The following is a 20,211-nucleotide window of genomic DNA, read 5'->3' as shown; positions in this document are numbered from 1 at the left end:
TCAATACGTTTAGGAGGAGAATGTTCCTTTTATTCTTAGCTTAGGGTTAGCTTAGAAAACTAATGAACTAGGATTGTGTTAGGAAAAGTAAGCATATATTTTTCCTTATATATTTTTCTTTTAGGATTACCAAACCTTAGGTTTAAAAATCCTTTTAATTAGTTAATTAATATTGTGTTCTCTATATTGACATAATTATGGATTGATTGTGTTCTCTTTATGAATTTAGGTCTGTAGATATAAGTTTTAGAATGCAAAGGAAAACTATAATTTTGGAGCAAAATTTAAGAGACGGTCAAATTGACAGGTTGCAGAATTTATGGCACAGGCACACTTTGGGAAATTTTTAATTATTTAGTTTGTATATTGTATGTTGTTGTAAAATTGAAATGTGATTAAAATTATATATTGGTCGTAAATATAAATGTTACATTCAGGAATAATTGAGGGTCAATTGTATTAAAAATGACCTATTACGTAATAAATTCATTTTTTATTTTAGCATATAAATATATATCATTTTTATTAATTACATGTTCAATTTTATCCAATCCATAATTATACTAATAAGACTAGATGAATGCTAAGAATGAAATACACCAAAAAAACATGTTATTAGATAATATGCAAACATTAACTAATAAATTGATTTAAGTGTTAATTCAAGATAAATTTCTTTTATGCAAAATTGTATGTTAGAAATTGAAATTGGTCAATGTGCAAAGTGATACCTTAAGAATTTGAATTACTGTTGTCTCCAAAATGGAGTGACAATAGCAAGTGCACTAGGTCCCAAGTAATAAAATGTAAGTATATTATCGTATCCACAGGGATAGGAGTGTTAGAAACCACGAAATTATTCAGAGAACAATTAGATTCTTAGAACAAAAGGGGTAAGTGAAGCTGTTAATAAGGATGAGATGTTTAAAGAAATTAAGTGTACTATTCTAACGCGAGTGATTTGAAATGATCAATAACTACACATGCAATTTGACTAAGGTTGCTTTCAGTTATTAAAAGAACAGGCATGAGGCGCAACCAGATGGCTTGGTGAACAAGCAGGTTTCCCCTATTATGCAATGTTAAGGACATAGACCCTAAGTAACTCTCACTAATTTCACCAAGGTTAGGTCTCTTATGTTCTAAGGATTCTTCTAAGAGCATGCAAACTAGTATAAAATGTGGGCTTGCAATAACTCTTATGCATTAAGGTTAAGAGAGCAATTAGCTATAAAACTAAGAACCCTAGGCATAATAGTTGACTATGTCTCCATCCTCAACTAGTGTGTGTTAGACTGCAATTTCTGTTTTCTGACCCGAGTGTCCTCCGCAATCATCAAACTAAGGGATAGGTTAGCTAGACCTATCATGAATTAATAACTCAACCTAACAATCATCTAATCATATTCTTGCATACAAAAGGGGCAAACACAGCCTGCTTCGGCCAACTCAGGCCGGCCTCAGCCCGTTAAATGACTACTCACTTATGCTCATACTTGAATCACAAAGAGAGTATATTGAAAACATGAGATGAGCTTAATTAAAAGATGAGATCACTAAGGATCTCCAAAGTACAGATAATGAACAAGCAACTCAGTAAAAAAGTGTGTCTCTCACTTCATACAAGAAGCTATTTAAAGAGGCACAAGGAGCAAACAAACAATTCTAGAAAACCCACACTGAATAGTATGCTGCCTCTAGGAACAGTTCGGCAGAACAGACAAGCACACATAAAAAGATAATCCTGCCGAAGTCAGGACAAAATTGGCATAACCTGCCAAATTGGCACAACCAGACAAATTGTTCACAAGAGTACAAATAGTTCATAAAAGATAAGTGTTTAGAAAAAGACAATATGGATCACAAAAGACAAGCTCTCACTTTTCCACACCAATGGGCTTTCATGCATTGACTTTTCTCTCCATGGAGACTTGAGATTAGCTTTGGGAATCTTTCACCACCTTTCCCCACATCTGATCATGTGACCTCTCCTTCTTTCTCTGTTTTGACCACCTTTGACCTATTTAGAGCGAGCAGACAGCACTGAGAACAACCTGCACTATAAGGCAAATTATGAGTGTTTCGGCTATAGATTTGCTCGATTTAGCAATATAATCAACCCTTAATTACGTGATTAATATGACATAATTTGCACTTATCAATTACCTACTAGTAATCCATTCCAACAGAATTACCATTTCCTATTTGGAAATATGGGATTTGTCAAATTAGTGGGAAGCTATTGTGATAAAAAAAATTCCATGTCATATTGGTTTGGTTAATTCACCTTAAATATATAGATGACTGTCAATCTATATTTTCTGCAAGAATATGGTAAAGGTATAAATATTTTATTCCATGAAAAATCACCTGGTAAAAAAATCCAACATGTTAAACAAATGCAAATTGATAAGTCATATAAGCTAACTAAAACAACATATATCATCACTCCAACTTGGTGTATTGAATATGGACTCTAGCAAGTGTACTAGGGTAGATGTAGTGTTGGCAAGACCAAGTGTCGTATTCCACAGGGATTGCAACTAGCTGGTTGAATAGTTACCTTAAGTGTTAGAATTCAAAAGGTTGATTGGGTTGGTTTGATTAACACTGGCATAAACAGACAAACTAAATGCAATGATAAGATTACAAAACCAAGATGAACAAGCTACCTAGCCATATGCATACGAACAATTGTACTTAAACTATTCCCTCTTAATGAAGTAAAAGCATATTCCTGATTTGGGTCTCTTCCACATTTATCATTAAGGTCCGGTGTCCCATTTCCAAAGATTCTAAGTAAGTAAAATCAATCAAGTGCCCTTGTGTTAGGCATGAAATTGACTAAGTTTAACATGATATTTATAAGGAATTTGGGTGTTATTTATGCTATATTGCAAAGAATAAGGACTGATTAGTGTCTTTATGCAGATTAGTAAAGATAAATGCTAAACACGTTGGAAACAGCTTGTTTCGCTACTGCCAAAGAGGAGTGGAGCCTTTCTTATGTCCAGCGGTCAAACGCCGGATTATTCAATGACGGACAGCGACAGATCAGAGGTGGCAGAGGCAGAGACAGAGCAGCAGGTGGAGAAGTGTAGAGGCGGCATTACTCAAAGAAGCATGATGACATGAAGTATCAACCATTGAGTGTTCAAGGGTCAAAAAGGATCTTTAATCATTTCAGTTTATTTTGTTTTAGTTTTTAGTTGACTTATTTTCTGGAAGGGTACGAAGGTTGTACCATTTTTGCCCCTGTCTTTCTCCTTTAAGTAGGCGTAGCAAAGGAAAGATAGGGAGTTCGGAACTTTAGTAGTTTTAGAGATAGAATAGTTGTTTTTTAGAACAGAAAAAAAGAGAGCTCGAATGGAGTCTCTGAAGGTTTCAAGAACTACCGATTACTCACTACTCGATATGAGTGAGTAGTCCATTTTGAACGGGCATGGCCAGGCCGAGCCGGTGTTGTAAGTTTTATATCATTTTTAATGAATATTTAGTATTTTGCCAATGCTGTGATTGATGAGGATTTAACTTTAATGCTTTGGCATTTATGCATGTGTTAGATGGTGTTAGGACACTGCTTGCATCTTCACCGATATCTCTATTAATCTCCCAACCTCGAAGCTGACCAGTTAGATGGTTGTGTCAAGGGTTTTCTTAATCAGAAATGTATTTTCGTTCTTAATGCAAGAAAGAACGTATCTTTAGGACGCTAAAGGTTCTAGTAAATCTTAGGAACTTAAGAACACACGAAAGTTGACTTAAGCTCGCATTAAAACTGATACTTTGGCTTCATTGGCATTATCTTGTATTCATTGCAATGTTGTAAGGCTTAGCACTACCTGTTCGGCAGTGTCGAGCATGTTCTATCTTCTAAATCATTACCAAGTTATCATATTTCTTACAACTTTAGATCTCTTTTATCTTACGCAACCGACATCACACAATCAAATTAAAAAGGAGAAACACGTTTGAGCACAAGCTGTTTAGCAACAATTTCTGATATTCATTTGAATCTCAATCCCTGTGGAGACGATACTTAACTTATCACTTTATTACTTGTATCTAGTGCACTTGCTAGAGTCTCATCTGAGGACAACACCTTGCGTTAACATACAAACAAGCATTAAGAACTAGGAAGCATTCATAAATGAAACCACAATATATGGTTGTTTTCGTGTCCATCCATTACGATATATGCCAAATAGCTATTTCTATTACATCAGAGCACCGTCGTGCCATCTTCGGTAACTCGAATATAGATTGGATCCTAATCTATTCTTTAATGCATACTATTGACAATCATTCATGGATGGAAATACTTTATTAATCAACAAAAGTTACTTACAGTCGCCGTTTAATGGCTGGCTAGGCCTGCAAAAGGAATTACTCACTCATTGACATGAGCGAATAGCTTGTTCTTCCCAAAATAATTCTTCCGACAATAAGCATAAAAACAGAGAATAAAAATGGATGGTGGCGAAAAATGAGGCGCCCCCTTATATAAGACTACTACCATATTTATATGTCCCAAAAACAAACCCTAAAACACAAGGGTAAAAAGTACTAAAGGTAATTACAAAAGGAAAGGACAAATGAACAATCATTCTACACTTGGCGCAAGATGGAAGCTGTCTTGCTTTCCACGTTTTGCTCTCTTTCTCTCTCCTATAGCTTGCTCGACCCGCGTGTTTATTCGGTTCTTTCCAAATGACCTATTAATGACGTTGTTTATGTTGTTCTGTTCTTCTGATAGCCTGTTCGTGAGGATTCCTTCTTGAACTGTTATTTCTCCCTATTTCTTCCATTTCTGGTTGAAAACTATAGCTTTGAAGCTCTTTTCCATGAATGTTCGGCTCTAAAACTTGCTTATTTCACTTGTATCACAACTCTTAAAAAGTCTAAAAGTGTTTCGCATCCTTCTAATAAGTATGGTCTAATTGTTTATCACAAACAAAAGTTGTTCGTTTTTTGTAGTACTAATCATCCTAATAACCCAATTACTTATAAAGAACCAATATCTGATATTGAATCTTATAAGTAATTAGAAGTAATGTAAACTTAAAAGATCCATTCATGGACTTAATAAAGTTTTACGAAGTTGGAATATAATATTTGATGAAACCATAGAGAGTTATAAGTTTGTCAAAATACTTAATGAGCCATATGTTTACAAGAAGGTTAGTGGGAGATCTATCACTTTTCTTGTCTTGTATATGGATGATTTTATGTTAATTGAGAATGATATTAGTATGTTAACTAATGTCACGGTCGGATTATATTCTACCTTCTCTATGAAAATTTTGGGAGAAAACACTTATATTCGTACAAGTAAGCTTTATAGAAATAAAGTTATTATAAAGGAATATTATGGTTATGACAAAACTCTATTTGGAGAAGGTAATATGATAATTGAAGGCTACACAATTTATAGCTTTCAATCAGATAAGGAGAAACTTATATCGACTTTAGAGTGTGTGTTTGCCTTTAATGGAGTTGCAGTTGTTTGGAAGAGTTCTAAACATGGTATTGTAGCTGATTTCACTACTGAGTTTTAGTATATTACTACATTAAGTGTCGCCAAAGAAATAGTGTAGTTGAATTATTTTATCACCTATCTTGGTGTGGTTCCTACCATCATTGTTCTTGTGTATTATGACAATAATAAAGCGATTTTAAAATGAAATGAACTAAGTTCCCATAAGAACTTCAAACATTTGCTTAGGCAATGTCATTTAATTAAATAGATAGTTAGACAAGAATAAATCTCAATGCATAAAATAGCATTAGCTGAGAATTCAGCTAACCCATTCACTAAGCTAATGATCTAGTTATGATTAGACGACCATCTTGAGAAGATAAGTATTAAATATTATATTGAATGGCTCTAGTGTTAGTGGGAGATTGTAAGTGTTGTATGCCCTAGGTCATTCCCTTTGTATATTGTAAAGTGTGAATTTCGTATCCAAATGGCAATTAATAATATATGTATTTAGTATTCATGTTATGAATACATAATACATCAGTCTAAAGATTGTTTACAAGGAACAATATTATTAAAAGTTAATAATAATGGGATATGTTTCTATGGTAAAATAATAATCTTAAATATTCATAATCGATGGATAATAAATTGGACATTTATTTTTCCTTAGACTATCATGTCTATTATTTTTCTCGATTAGTATAAGATATTAATAAAAAAAAAACAGATAATGTTATTATGTTTGATATGTTGATATTAGAATAAACATGTGGATATTCAAAGAGGTGAATAGTTTGAACTGTGACATTGGATAATAATTGTACAAAGGTTTAGTCCTAGAAAATATAATTATTATTTAGGTCATAATAGTGCATATATAGGCTCCTTGCCGGGAGTAATGATTCCCTTAGTTGGAACTTTCGTGGTCTTGGTAACCCACGAACAATCTTAGCTCTTAAGGATCTTACTAGGAGTTGTAAGCCGAATTTTATTTTATTTAATTGAAACTCTTATTCACTCAGCTCGTATTATTGGTTATGATGGGTTTTTTTGTTAGTTGTGTCGGTAGGAGTGGTGGTATACCCATCCTTTGGAAGAATCCTTCTCCCATTAATGTTATTAGTTTTTCCAAAATCACATATATATGGTTGTTTCTGCTTCTAATTCTCCCTCTTGGAGATGTACTAGTTTCTACGAAGCCCTTGATAACCCTCAATGTCATGTGACCTAGATCTTGCTTAGATCTCTTAAAAATGTCTTTGATCTGCCTCGGTGTGTTATAGGATATTTTAATGACCTTTTTAGGCCTAATGAGAAGTCTAGGTTGCATCCTTATCTTGAGTGGTTATTCAAAGGGTTCAGAATTATACTCACTGAATATGGGTTAACTAATCCCTCTCTAGAAGGTTATAACTTTACTTAGAAAAAAAGGAAGTGGACTACTAGGTTTGTGGAAGAAATACTTGGATGTTCCATGTCTACTGAGGATTGGTTTCACTATTTTCATTTTGCTTCTCTCTCTTGCTAGGTAACGAATGCCTCGGACCATAATCTTATTATGTATTTCTTCTTCTCTCTTGGTTCATGATTATAAAGGTTAGAATTTTGGATTTGAGAATGCTTAGGTTCTCCAGGAATGGTTCTCTAACTTGGAGATAGAGTGTTGGAGGAGTCTTCAAGGTCATAAAATTCATGGATTGCAAGAGGGTTTTGTTGCGTGAGATGCAAGATTTAAGCAGTTTCCCCTCGTATTGTGTGTTGAAGCATCATCAAAACTTAGATAATCATTTAGCTCATGAGGAGTTATATTATAAATAATGGCCTAAAACTATTTGGTTGCATAGTGGGGATAGTAATAATAAATATTTTCATGTTATGGCCTCGATAAGGACCATAATAGAATCACTTAGAATGATTCTATGATCTGGGTTGAAGATAAAGAAGGAATTGAACAACAGATTATGTCATATTTTATGATATCTTCGAGGATAACCAAATCTATGTGAGCCCAATTTGAGTATATCACGTCAAAACTTAACGCTCATGCTAATGTGGATTTAGTTCTTCCTTTCACCTCTAGGGAGTTTAAAATGACTATATTCTCTATGAGTTCAGACGAGCCTCTAGTTCTAAATGGTCTAAACCACTTTATCTTCCAAAAAATTTGGCACATTATAAAGGACGATGTAATCTCTGCTTGTTCAATGTTATTGAGGTTATGTATATTTCCCACTACTATTAAGGAAACTTTTATTATCCTGATTTCCAAGGCGATAGTCTGGCCTCCCTTCAGGACTTTCGGCCTATTTCATTGTGCAACATTATTTATAAGGTAATAGTGAAGGTTCTGGCTAATAGGCCCAAACTATACCTTTTAGGTCTTATTGGTATGGAGCATTCCTCTTTTTTGAAAGGTCGATCCATAGGCGATAATGTCTTGCTAGCTTTTGAGGAAATTCATTACATCCTGTGAGAGGTAGAATTGGAAATGTGACCCTCAAAATTGACATATGAAAGGCTTATGATAGAGTCTACTGGCCACTATTAGAGAATATATTTAGTAGATAACTTTGTATCACACAGTTAGTTCCTCATATACAGGCCTGTATCTAGATTAGTCATTGAACTCAACACAAACTGTAATATTGTATAAATAGACAATTTACCATCAATAACAATTACGGAAGAATCCAATTTGTTGTATGGTATCAGAGCTAACCTAATTTCTCTCCAACCCTAACTCTATCTTCTTCGGCCTTACCCGACCATCACTTCCACCGCCGCGGCTGCCATTGCCGCCGCCACCCGAAACTCCGTCTACCTCCCTTCTCTTCACCGGTAATTTCATAACCGATCCTTCCCCTATATCCTAAATAACGATCGACTCCATCAAATATCCACCATGACGAACACATCCAACAACTCCAACAATTCTTCTACTGGACCCAATAACACAAACACTGTCAATTCTCACACCAACAATACTAAAACCACAGTTACAAACCATCCTTCCCTTACTGTTTCCAACATCTCTACATTCATCAAAATCACCATTGACATAGAAAAAGGTCATTATCCCGCCTGGTCCGCCCTCTTCAAACTACACGCCAAAGCTTTCCAAGTCTTTGATCACATTATCCCTCCTCCCACTCCTACCGCCCTCGCCCAATCCAACCCCGATCTCTGGTCCCGTATCGATGCTGTGGTCCTGCAATGGATATACAGTACTATTTCAATTGACCTCCTACACACAATCATTGAATCTGATTCCACTGCAGTGTCAGCCTGGACTCAGCTACAAGACATTTTTTCTGACAACAAGCATTCTCGGGCCTTATTCCTTCAATAGGAGTTCTCCAAAATCAAACTCGACAACTTCTCTGACATCTCCTCATACTGCCAAAACCTTAAGTCTCTATCTGATCAACTGTCAAGTGTAGACTGTCCTGTGACAAATGATCAAATGGTCCTCCAACTTATTTCTGGACTGTCTGATGCTTATGACACTGTGGGTACTCAAATCAGACACGGTGATCCTCTTCCCTCATTTCAGAAAGCCCGCTCCATGCTCATTCTGGAGGAAACGGCTCATGCCCGAAAGATCGCCCCACCACAGGACACTGTCGCCCTCACAGCCGCCACCACCGACCCTGCCTAGACACAATCCCCACCTGGCCGATCCGCTATCCCTCGTCCTAGTCATTACAACCGCGGCGGCAGGCAGGGAGGTCGCCATCACTACCGCGGCATACACAGCTATCTCGGCAATCCGCGTCATCTCGGCTCCTCCAATCGCGGCGGCTACTCTCAGCCATAGGGCTATTCCATGCATTGGGGTCCGCAACAGCCATGGGCAGCGCCTCCTTGCCCCTACCCGTCCAATAATTGGGCAAATCAGGGCCGCCAACCTCAGCAACCCGGCTTGTTGGGTCCTCGTCCAAACACACAGAAGGCTCACTTAAACATGATCAGTCCCTCATGTTGGGGTTTTGGTGTCCTATAGACAATTGTTCTAGGATACAAACTTAATGTAAATGAATTGTTCTTTATATCATTTGTTTTAATGAGATATATGTTTTATAACTATATAAAGGCAATCCCTTTTAAGCACTAAATAAAGTCTAATAAAAGGAAATCCGTAAGTTTGTTTAAAGTGATTATAAAGTGTTCATACAAGCATGAAGTGAGACAAAACTTTATAATAATCTAATAAACTTAAAACCACCCCAAGTCAAGTGATATGTTTAGGATTGATATATCACTGTTGAGACTTGTATGTAACAATGTCTTCTGTCCGACAGAAAGCTGATCTCATAAGCTTCATATATACAGATATCTGGACAGTTACATAGATCCGATGAAACGTTGTTCATTAGGATTGGGGATCCGATTTGAGATAACAGGATGGGTAGATTCATCCTTGTCACCTGTTCATCTCATTGGTATTAATAGGTATAACTAATCCTCAGACTCAAAGGAATGTTAATTGTTCATCCTGAATTACTGAATGTGAGACTTTGATCCTGCTGTCCCACGATCCTTAACAGAGATGACTCTGGGGTGTGAACGGCAAAGGTTGGGTGTCACACGAGGTAATGTCAGGGTAGTTATACATTGGATTGAGCATTTATCACTCCCGAATAATGGGAGATACATCCAAGGATCGCTTGTGGAAGACTCGACTCTAAATCCTTGCAAGGTGATAGCTTAAGAGTAAGAAATACAGATTTTCACTTAACCTATCTATTTGAGTTGACTCGGCCTGTACAAGTAAAACGAACGTCTCGCTATATGTGACTTGACATCACCCATAGTCATAAGATTCAGTTCAAGGATGTAGTTGATAAAGGATCGAATTATACTGTAACTAATACGGAAAGGTTAATGACAGAATCAACCTGTCTTCTTAACGGACTCTGGGGGAATGATTACAGACTTGCCAATAACATACTCAGTACATCATTCCGTTATGCAAAGATTAAATATAATTCTTGAAGAAATTAATTTAATAGTTGCATACGGCCAGAAGTAGTAAGAACCTAATGGATCACACATAAGACTTGGAACCAAAAGAGAGATGGATGTTATTAATTGATGGAAGCCCAATTGAGCCCAGTAAGGCCCATTTAATTAGAGGGGGCCGAAATTTATATATAATAAATAAAGAATTATTTTAATTCTATTAATCCTAATTTGATTAGGAATATGAATTAAATTAATTAAGAGATAATTAAGTTAGGAGTTTTAATTAGATTAATATACTCCTATTATTATCCAATTAGGTTATTTATTATTATCCTAGATATATTAGATATATATATAATGAGATAATAATTGGGAATTCTATTCCGAATTGAATTCCTATTAAGTAACCTATTCCTATCTAACTAGGATTTAGATACAAGTGATTATATATACCCCCTCTATACATGAATTTCGACTAACCCTCTCTAACTAGCACAAGTGATTTTCGAAATCCCTACCTTAGAGAAAAAGAAAGAATTCGACCCCCCCAAGTTCGAGGACAAGAATTCTTACGGCTTCCATCGATCGATTAATTTCATCTATCTCCTTTTTCTTTGATCTTGTGTTGGTTAATTAGAGGCAATCTATTTTGGTTGCATCTCATACGGTTGATTCTAACTTAACCTCACCGTGTTTTACTTCGTGCTTGGGAACTCGGAGAAGAGTTATGGGCACTTCATTAACAACGGTTAAACATTGAAACCCAACCCTTGAGACTAAATAATGTATTGCATGCTCCTAATCTTATCAAAAACCTAATTTCTGTTCGTCAATTTACTAAAGATAATCGTGTCTCTGTTGAATTTGACCCTTTGGGTTTTTCTGTGAAGGATTTACAGAAGGGTACCAATATCATGAGATGTAACAGTAGCGGGGATCTTTATCCAGTCGCGTCTAGCTCCCTTCCGTCATCGTCATCCGCTTCTGTGTTTACTGCTTTGTCTTCTGATGTCTGGCATAGTCGTTTAGGACATCCAGGGCTTCCTGTTTTGAATGCCTTGTTGAATAAAAATTTGCTGCCCTGTAATAAAGTTCCAAATGTTTCTGTGTGTTCTTCTTGCATTAATGGAAAACAAGTCAAATTACCATTTCAGTCCTCCTATAATTCTGCATGTATGCCATTTGATTTAATTCACAGTGATATATGGACATCTCCAATTTTAAGCTCAAGTGGTCACCGTTATTATGTCTTGTTTTTTGATAACTACACAAATTTTCTATGGACATTTCCCCTAGCTCATAAATCACAAGTCTTTAACGTGTTTCTTGCATTTCGTTCATTAATTCGCGCCTAATTCGAACGCGACATTAAAGTATTTCAATGTGACAATGGGGGCGAATTCAATAACAATTCATTTCGTCAATTTTCTCACACTTACGGAATGCAATTTCGATTCTCCTGCCCATACACCTCTTCTCAAAATGGCAAATCTGAGCGAACAATTCTCATAGTGAATAACATAATTCGCACTGTTATGAATCATGCATCAGTCCCGTTTAAATTTTGGCATCATGCTCTTGAATTAGCAACGTACCTGTTGAACATCTATCCACACAAAATTTTAGGATATCACTCCCCAACTAAAATCTTGTATCAAACAGACCCAACCTATGTCCATTTACGCATTTTTGGCTGTCTGTGTTTTCCTTTAATCCCTTCTGTGTCACGTCATAAGCTAGAGGCTCGTTCACATCCTTGTGTATTCCTCGGTTACCCATCCAATCATCGCGGGTATAAATGTCTAGACACATCCAATAATAAAATTATAATCTCGAGACATGTCGTGTTTGACGAATCCAAGTTTCCATTCTCGTCAAACAACCCATCGTCGAAATTGAATTCCGGGACTGCTGCGGAAGTCGATGGCGGCTTGTTACCTACTAGTCGCCTAGACCAATCTCCCGTGCAAACCCCATCCTTTATCCCGTCTGTGGAGTCCGAGTCGCCCCTGTCCCCTCTGTCTCCTCCGTCCTCTGCGTCAATCCCGTTGCATCGGTCTCCAGCGTCTGCATCGTCGTCAGCGTCCCCTAAATTCCTGTCTCCCGTGTCTGTCTCGTCGTCCAGCTCCAAATTGAGTTCTCCTTCGCGTCAACCTGTGCCTCGCACGGTATCATCCCCGCCATCCCCTGTCCCATTACTCAGCAATGACACTTCTCCTATCCAATCCCCAACTGAACCATCAGATCAGCCCTCACATCCCACATTACACAATATGGTCACACGAGCTCAACACGGCATACGAAAACCACGTCGTATGCTGAATCTCTCAGTCTCTACACAGCCAATCATCTCCCCCATACCAAAGACACCAATCCTTGCACTAAGTGATCCAAATTGGACACAGGCTATGACTGATGAGTTTGAGGCTTTAATTCAAAATAAGACGTGGGTACTCATACCCCATCCTCAAAATGCTAATGTTATTCGTAGTTGGTGGATTTTCAGGCACAAAACACATGCAGATGGTTCCTTTGAGCGCTATAAAGCCAGATTAGTTGGAAATGGTTCAGGTCAGTTGGTTGGCGTGGATTGTGGTGAAACATTCTGTCACGTCCGTGTCTAAATTTCTAAAATTTATACCTAGACATTAATCTATATTATAATTGTTGGGTGTGTGATTTTTATTTGGTGTTATAGAAAAAGTTTGAAGTTAATTTGAGGGTTTTATGTGTAAATTAAAAGTTTAGGATAATTTTTAAAGATTATATAAAAATGGAGGACCAAATGAGATTTTTGCCGGATTTGGGATATATATCCCAAATCTCCAGCGGCCATCAACATTATTCTTTTCTTTTCTTTTCCTTTTTCTTTTTCTTTCTGCTTCTTCTGCAGATTATCGATTCTGAACCGTTTCTCTACCGTTTTTTTGATTTATGGAGATTCGACCGTCCGAATCACTCGAAATTTAAAATATAGCATCCTTATGTATAGATCTAAGTCCTAACCGAAGAGTTTTTGAATTTCGGAAACGTTTGGAGGGAAAACGTCTTAGACAGAATTTAGAGAAGAATCGATCGGGTCAATTAATAGCCAATGTAAGTAACTATCAACTATATTTTGAGTTTTATGCATATGGATATATTTATATCAAAGAATTTTCAGAAATTGACATCTTAGGGTTTATACAGGTATTTTGTAAATTGGGGTTTTTTCATGATTTTGCTTTTTATTGTGAAATTACGGTTCAAATGAAGCTATTGATTATGCTTCTATGTGAATTTCAGATTTTACTTGATTATGTTGATTTAAGGCTTAATTTGGTTGATTTACATATATACATATATGTTTTTGGTTTCAATGTATATATATATTGAACAAAATGAATTTGATGATTTTTTACGAATTTTGGATTGAAGTCCAAATATGATTTTTATGATACAACAGGGCTAATTGAAGCCAAATGATTTATGGTTATTAAATAGTTTGGAATTTGATTGTGAAAGGAAATTTGAGTACGTTATGATTTTATGATTTTATATCCATCGAGAGTTATCCGGATCGGTGGTTTTATATTTGAAGACCATGTTCAGTGAGGGACATGGCCTGTGTACACAGTTTGAAGACCTATTGGGTATGGCAGCGAAGTGTTGGGTAAGACCATATGGGATAGGCAATGTTAAGAGACGTCTCGACTATATATGTGGTTATGGATTGATACTTAAGGGGAGAAACTCGAGGATGGATACAATGTTTTAAGTTCATTTGGATTATGTTTTCGGTTATGATTGATTTTGATATAAGGTTTTACGTTTGATTAAATATGAGTTGGTTTGATAAAACACTTATTTGATTACAATATTTTATAAGGTTTTGAACTCAAGAATGGATACAAGATGATATATTTTTATGGTTTTGGTTTACTACTTTGACTATATTATGAACTTACGTTTTGAGTATATTTTATAAGGTTTTGATTAAATCCCTTTATCAATGTATATATGTAGCTATGTTAAGTAAAGTTGGTTTTTATAACCGATAGTTTCTTACTGAGATTTTTGTCTCACTTTTTTTTAAATGTTTTAATGTTTTTAGGTGAGAAAGTACAGGATATAGAGAAGGTTACCGACCGTTTAGGCGGGGTTTGGAAGTTGGCTGCTTATTGTGAGAATTATGGTTAGAACTTTGGTAATTCAATTGTAATATAATGGCGTTGGATAATTTGGAGACGCTTAAGTATTGATTATGATCTTTTTATTTCACGCCCGATGCCGATTGAGGTTGTCTAGGGTCGGGTGTGACAGTTTGGTATCAGAGCTCTAGGTTAAATTCTTCGGACCTAAGGTTGATAGTAATTTAGGAATATGAATATTTGGTGATAGTTAAGAAATAATTTGAAATTTTTCGAGGATTGAGTAACTAGTTAATGATGGGTAGAAATGAGATTTGATGGTTAGCAATATTTAGGTGTATGAAAAATAGTAAATTATTTGATATTTGGTGATATGGGTTATGAGTAAGTCATAACTTTGAGCTAGAGATAATAGAGAATTGTCTATATAGGTGCTGAGGGAGAATCAGATTCGTATGTGAATCTTATGATGCATTTTTCGACTAGATATAGGCCGAATTTGTCATGGAGTCCTAAATGAAAGTTCTTTATTATTATCTTACGTTTCCAATGGTTTTTGAATTGCCTTAATCAGACTCCGTATGGAAAAGTTATGCTGAAAACGACATGTGTTGGTCATTTTAGCGTTAAACCAGAATTTGGTTTTTGCTTTGATTTTTCTCCTTATTTGAGAGACATTGCTACTGGTTTACATGATAAGTTGGTCTTCTTAGGACTATAGGAGATTGAGGAAATGATAAAGTGATCAATTGGAGATAATAGACATGAGATTGAGAAAGATAAAATATGGAGGTTTCATTTAATGGATTTGGAAGTTGATTAATGATTGGGAGATTATAACATGAATTTAGTGTATAGTAGAATCTTAAGTTGAATAATGAGATCTGAAATTTAACTTACTGTTTTATTGGTGAACTTTATTGGGTTGAGGTTTAGAATTATTGAGAGTTATATAAATGATGTTCAGAGAGATACCGATGCTAGTGATCAATGAGAAGTAAAGTGGGAGAATATATTAGAGTTCATGATTTGATGATTAAATATGAAAATTTGGTAAGCTTAAATAGTGTTTGAGGAAATAATTAAGATATGAATTTTGAGGACAAATTTTTCTGATCTTAAGCACAGTTTGAGGTAGGAAATTAGCGATAACTATGATATAAGAGGATATATATGTTGATAATTGAAATTTTGTATTATATATATTGTTAATAGAAGATATTTTTAGTTGAAGTTTGTGTGATTATGGTTTAAGTTTATATAAGGATCAAATTGAGTGTTTCTAGGTTAAATAAGAAAATCGAATGATATTATAGATTTATTGACTTTTATGGGTGTAAAGATATCATTTGGAGTTTAGAGGAAATTGATTATCGCAATTTAGGTACTCTATCTTCCTTGGTTATATGGTTTGGAGAAAAGATTGAAGTTTCGAGGATTATAGTCTAAATTTACATAAAGATCAAATTGAGTATTTATAGATCAAATAAAGAAATTGAATGACATGATAAAAAATTTAGGCTTTTATTGTGTTTGAGGATATTGCTTGGATATTTCAAAAACTTTCACATTGCGATTTAAGTAAATCGTATTTGTTATCCATATAGTTTGATGAGAAACTTAAATTTATTTGGAGTTATTAATGAGATGTAGGATGATGGGTAGAAGAATGATCTATATTGATTTTTCTTATTGTAAGGATTTGATTATAGAGGTTTTACGAAAATAAATAAGTCAAGGTGATATTCATCGAGGAAATATGCTATCGATATAAGGTTTATATTTGATTGATGATGAAGTAAGATTATATATTGATACAAATCATTGATTCGAATTATTTGAAGTTTAAGAAAAATATAATATCACACATATTAGCGGTTCAAAAGTGATTTTTGAAGTCTATAGAACTTGGAGATAGGTGAAATATATTTGATATATATGCAATTGATAGAATCAATTGTGATTTCACTTTATTAAAGTAAGATTTGATATATGTTAGGAAGATCTGAATATAAAGTATATCATATGACTATATGATATTTGAAGTTTTATTGTGGATTATGGTGATGGAATTAACTAGGTTGAAATTTAGAGTACTAGAGTTATGTATAAATAATTGTTACAATGATGTGGATATGGATAAATGATGAAGTTAATGGAAGGAAACCTTAGAATTTGTGGTCTTATGATTATGAGGAATCTCGATAATGTGAAATAATTTTGTGATCTTGGAGATTATTTGAGGAAGAGAATTTAGATTAGAGAATGTGAATGTGAATTTCGAGGACGAAATTTCTTAAGGTGGGGAGAATTGTCACGTCCGTGTCTAAATTTCTAAAATTTATACCTAGACATTAATCTATATTATAATTGTTGGGTGTGTGATTTTTATTTGGTGTTATAGAAAAAGTTTGAAGTTAATTTAAGGATTTTATGTGTAAATTAAAAGTTTAGGATAATTTTTAAAGATTATATAAAGATGGAGGACCAAATGAGATTTTTGCCGGATTTGGGATATATATCCCAAATCTCCAGCGGCCATCAACATTATTCTTTTCTTTTCTTTTCCTTTTTCTTTTTCTTTCTACCTCTTCTGCAGATTATCGATTCCGAACCGTTTCTCTACCGTTTCTTTGATTTATGGAGATTCGACCGTCCGAATCACTCGAAATTTAAAATATAGCATCCTTATGTATAGATCTAAGTCCTAACCGAAGAGTTTTTGAATTTCGGAAACGTTTGGAGGGAAAACGTCTTAGACATAATTTAGAGAAGAATCGATCGGGTCAATTAATAGCCAATGTAAGTAACTATCAACTATATTTTGAGTTTTATGTATATGGATATATTTATATCAAAGAATTTTCAGAAATTGACATCTTAGGGTTTATACAGGTATTTTGTACATTGGGATTTTTTCATGATTTTGCTTTTTATTGTGAAATTACGGTTCAAATGAAGCTATTGATTATGCTTCTATGTGAATTTCAGATTTTACTTGATTATGTTGATTTAAGGCTTAATTTGGTTGATTTACATATATACATATATGTTTTTGGTTTCAATGTATATATATATTGAACAAAATGAATTTGATGATTTTTTACGAATTTTGGATGTGTGTCTTCCTCATTTCAAGTTTTCTCTATGATGAAATTAAAAAAATTATGAACTCCTTATGGTATGGGTCAAGTCTAGAAGGTCATTATTACATCCATTGGGTTTCTTGGGATGGGCTATGTGTTAGACTAGAGAACTGAGGTATGATGAGCTCTTTACCATGTTGGGTAAACATGTTTGGAATATCATTCAGAATCCAAATGCTCTTATTAGTAGACTCTTCAAAGCCAAATATTACCTTATATCAGATTCATTCTCGGATGCTCTTACTAGGATATAAATTTGCTACAAGCCATTTTTTCATCAGATGAAGTCAAAGAAATATTAAATCTTCCTTAAGGTTCTAATGAGGACTAGGAATACCTCCACTAGAGTTTTGATAAGAAATGACTTTATAATGTTAAATCTGACTACCTTTTAGTGGCAGAAAGCCTTCTTACGATGACTACGAGCAATAATCAAAGAGTTGAATGGGAGAACCTTTGATATCTTCGCATTCTACCTCGTGTGAAACTAGTCCTATGCAAAATATGCTCGTCTTGTTTCCCTTTGAGATAACATTTATACCTAAAAGGTCTTAATGTTGACAATATTTATGGTATGTGTTGTGAGTTTGGAAAGCATGCGCTTCACCTATTTATCGATTGTTAGTTTGCGTCAGAGTACTAGGCAACAACTAATTTGTACATCTTTTTTTCTTCTATCGGTTGACTCTTTTATCGCATTGTTCAAGCACATGTTGCATCTTTATAACAAACACACTCTTGGAAAAGCATATGTGATTTTATGGAGTAAATGTCGCCATCGGAATGAGATTATTTGGTAGGCCACGTATCCTTCCCCAAATGTCGTTGTAGTTGTGAACCTCTCTCTTGGCCACCTAGCTCGGTTCCTTGAAGCACAAGCTAAAGTTTATGTCATGTCTCATGCAAAGACTTCCCCTTTTATAGTGAGCATTAGACTAGACTCCCCAACTCTTTTTTGAAGCTAAATGCTTAAGCTGCCATCTTTGCGGACTATGACTAGTTCATTGTTGAGCTATTATTCGTAACCATCTTGGGGTGACTATGGGCAATCTTACCAAAATCTTCTCGGGTTGCTTATAAGCTCAGTTGGCGAAAGCCCTTTGTGTGAAAGAGGCCTTATCGTGGATCAAGGAGCATGATTTGTCCCATGTTGAGCTCGAGACAAATTGTCAACTGGTGGCTAAGGCTTTTTATCAAGAGGGAGCCTTACTCGGAGTTTGTGAGTATCTCGTCTAATTGTCATAGTTGAAGGTTTCAAACTCTTTTTTATTAAATGACAAACCAATCAGGTTGCTCATAGTCTAGTGAGGTATGATCTTATGTTAGTACTTCTTACGGACCATGGGGCCTTATTTTCTTACCCTTGTTGGAGTGATGATGTAATTTTGTCCTTGAACTATTAATATATTTTTCCTTCTAAAGAAAATCTAGGATTCAATTCAATTTATAACTAAAAAATAAATATACAAGTATATGGTGTAATTGTTGTATTGAATCAAGATGTTAAATGACATCAATTCACCAACTTAGTCTACTTAAAACATGGTAAACTAGGGGTATGGTATATTCTCTCGTGTTATTATGGAATATTTAAGAAAAGAAAAGAATTCGATTAATCGAATTGAGATTGGTTAAACGATTTTTAAACCATTTCTCTTTCCAGATAAAATCTAGTTACACGAGAAATTTAGAAAGGATGGTGAAGCTTCCCAAGTAATTTCTTTGAGATTGGTCATGTATTTTGTAGCACAACCCATAGGAAAGTTGGAAGATCCCAATCCTCCTTAAAAGAAAGAAAGTGAAAGTAAGGTAAGCAAATGAAAGAAACATATAAATGCATTGATGCAATAGCATGTGAAGTAGAAGTCCCATTAGAGGATTTTGTTGGCAAATCACATGACCTTCCAACTGAATGAATATGTTTAGGTTGGGACCCTTTTCCTTCTATAATTCTGTCTCTTTCCATAATTCCAAATTCCAATTATTTTTTACAGTTGGAGATTTAAGATTCATCACTTTCTCTCTTTTCTAATTGGTCCACATTATAGACTCTCCACCTAATCTCAACCCATAACATAACCACCTTTTCTTTCTTTTTTTATATAAAGACACACACAAAATACAAATACAGTGACAATAGAGTACCATAAATTCTTAATTCTATAAATAATTCAATCAAAATCCTCCCCCACAAGCTATACATAATAATAATAATAATAATAATATTATTATTATTATTATTATTATTATTATTATTATTATTATAATTATTATAGACAAATGTCCTTTTGTTATCTGCAGATTTTATTGGACTTCCTCCAAATAATAATAATAATAATAATAATAATAATATAGACAAATGTCCTTTGTTATCTGCAGATTTTATTGGACTTCCTCTAAATGCTTATTTATCTACATCTCGATAGGAATGAGCAGGAGTTGTAGAATATTTCGGTTAGTTTCTTAAACTTACTTTTAAAAAATG

The sequence above is a fragment of the Euphorbia lathyris genome, chromosome 4 (assembly GCF_963576675.1).
Source record: "Euphorbia lathyris chromosome 4, ddEupLath1.1, whole genome shotgun sequence".
NCBI classification, from domain to species: Eukaryota; Viridiplantae; Streptophyta; class Magnoliopsida; order Malpighiales; family Euphorbiaceae; genus Euphorbia; species Euphorbia lathyris.
This window is presented reverse-complemented; position numbering follows the sequence as displayed.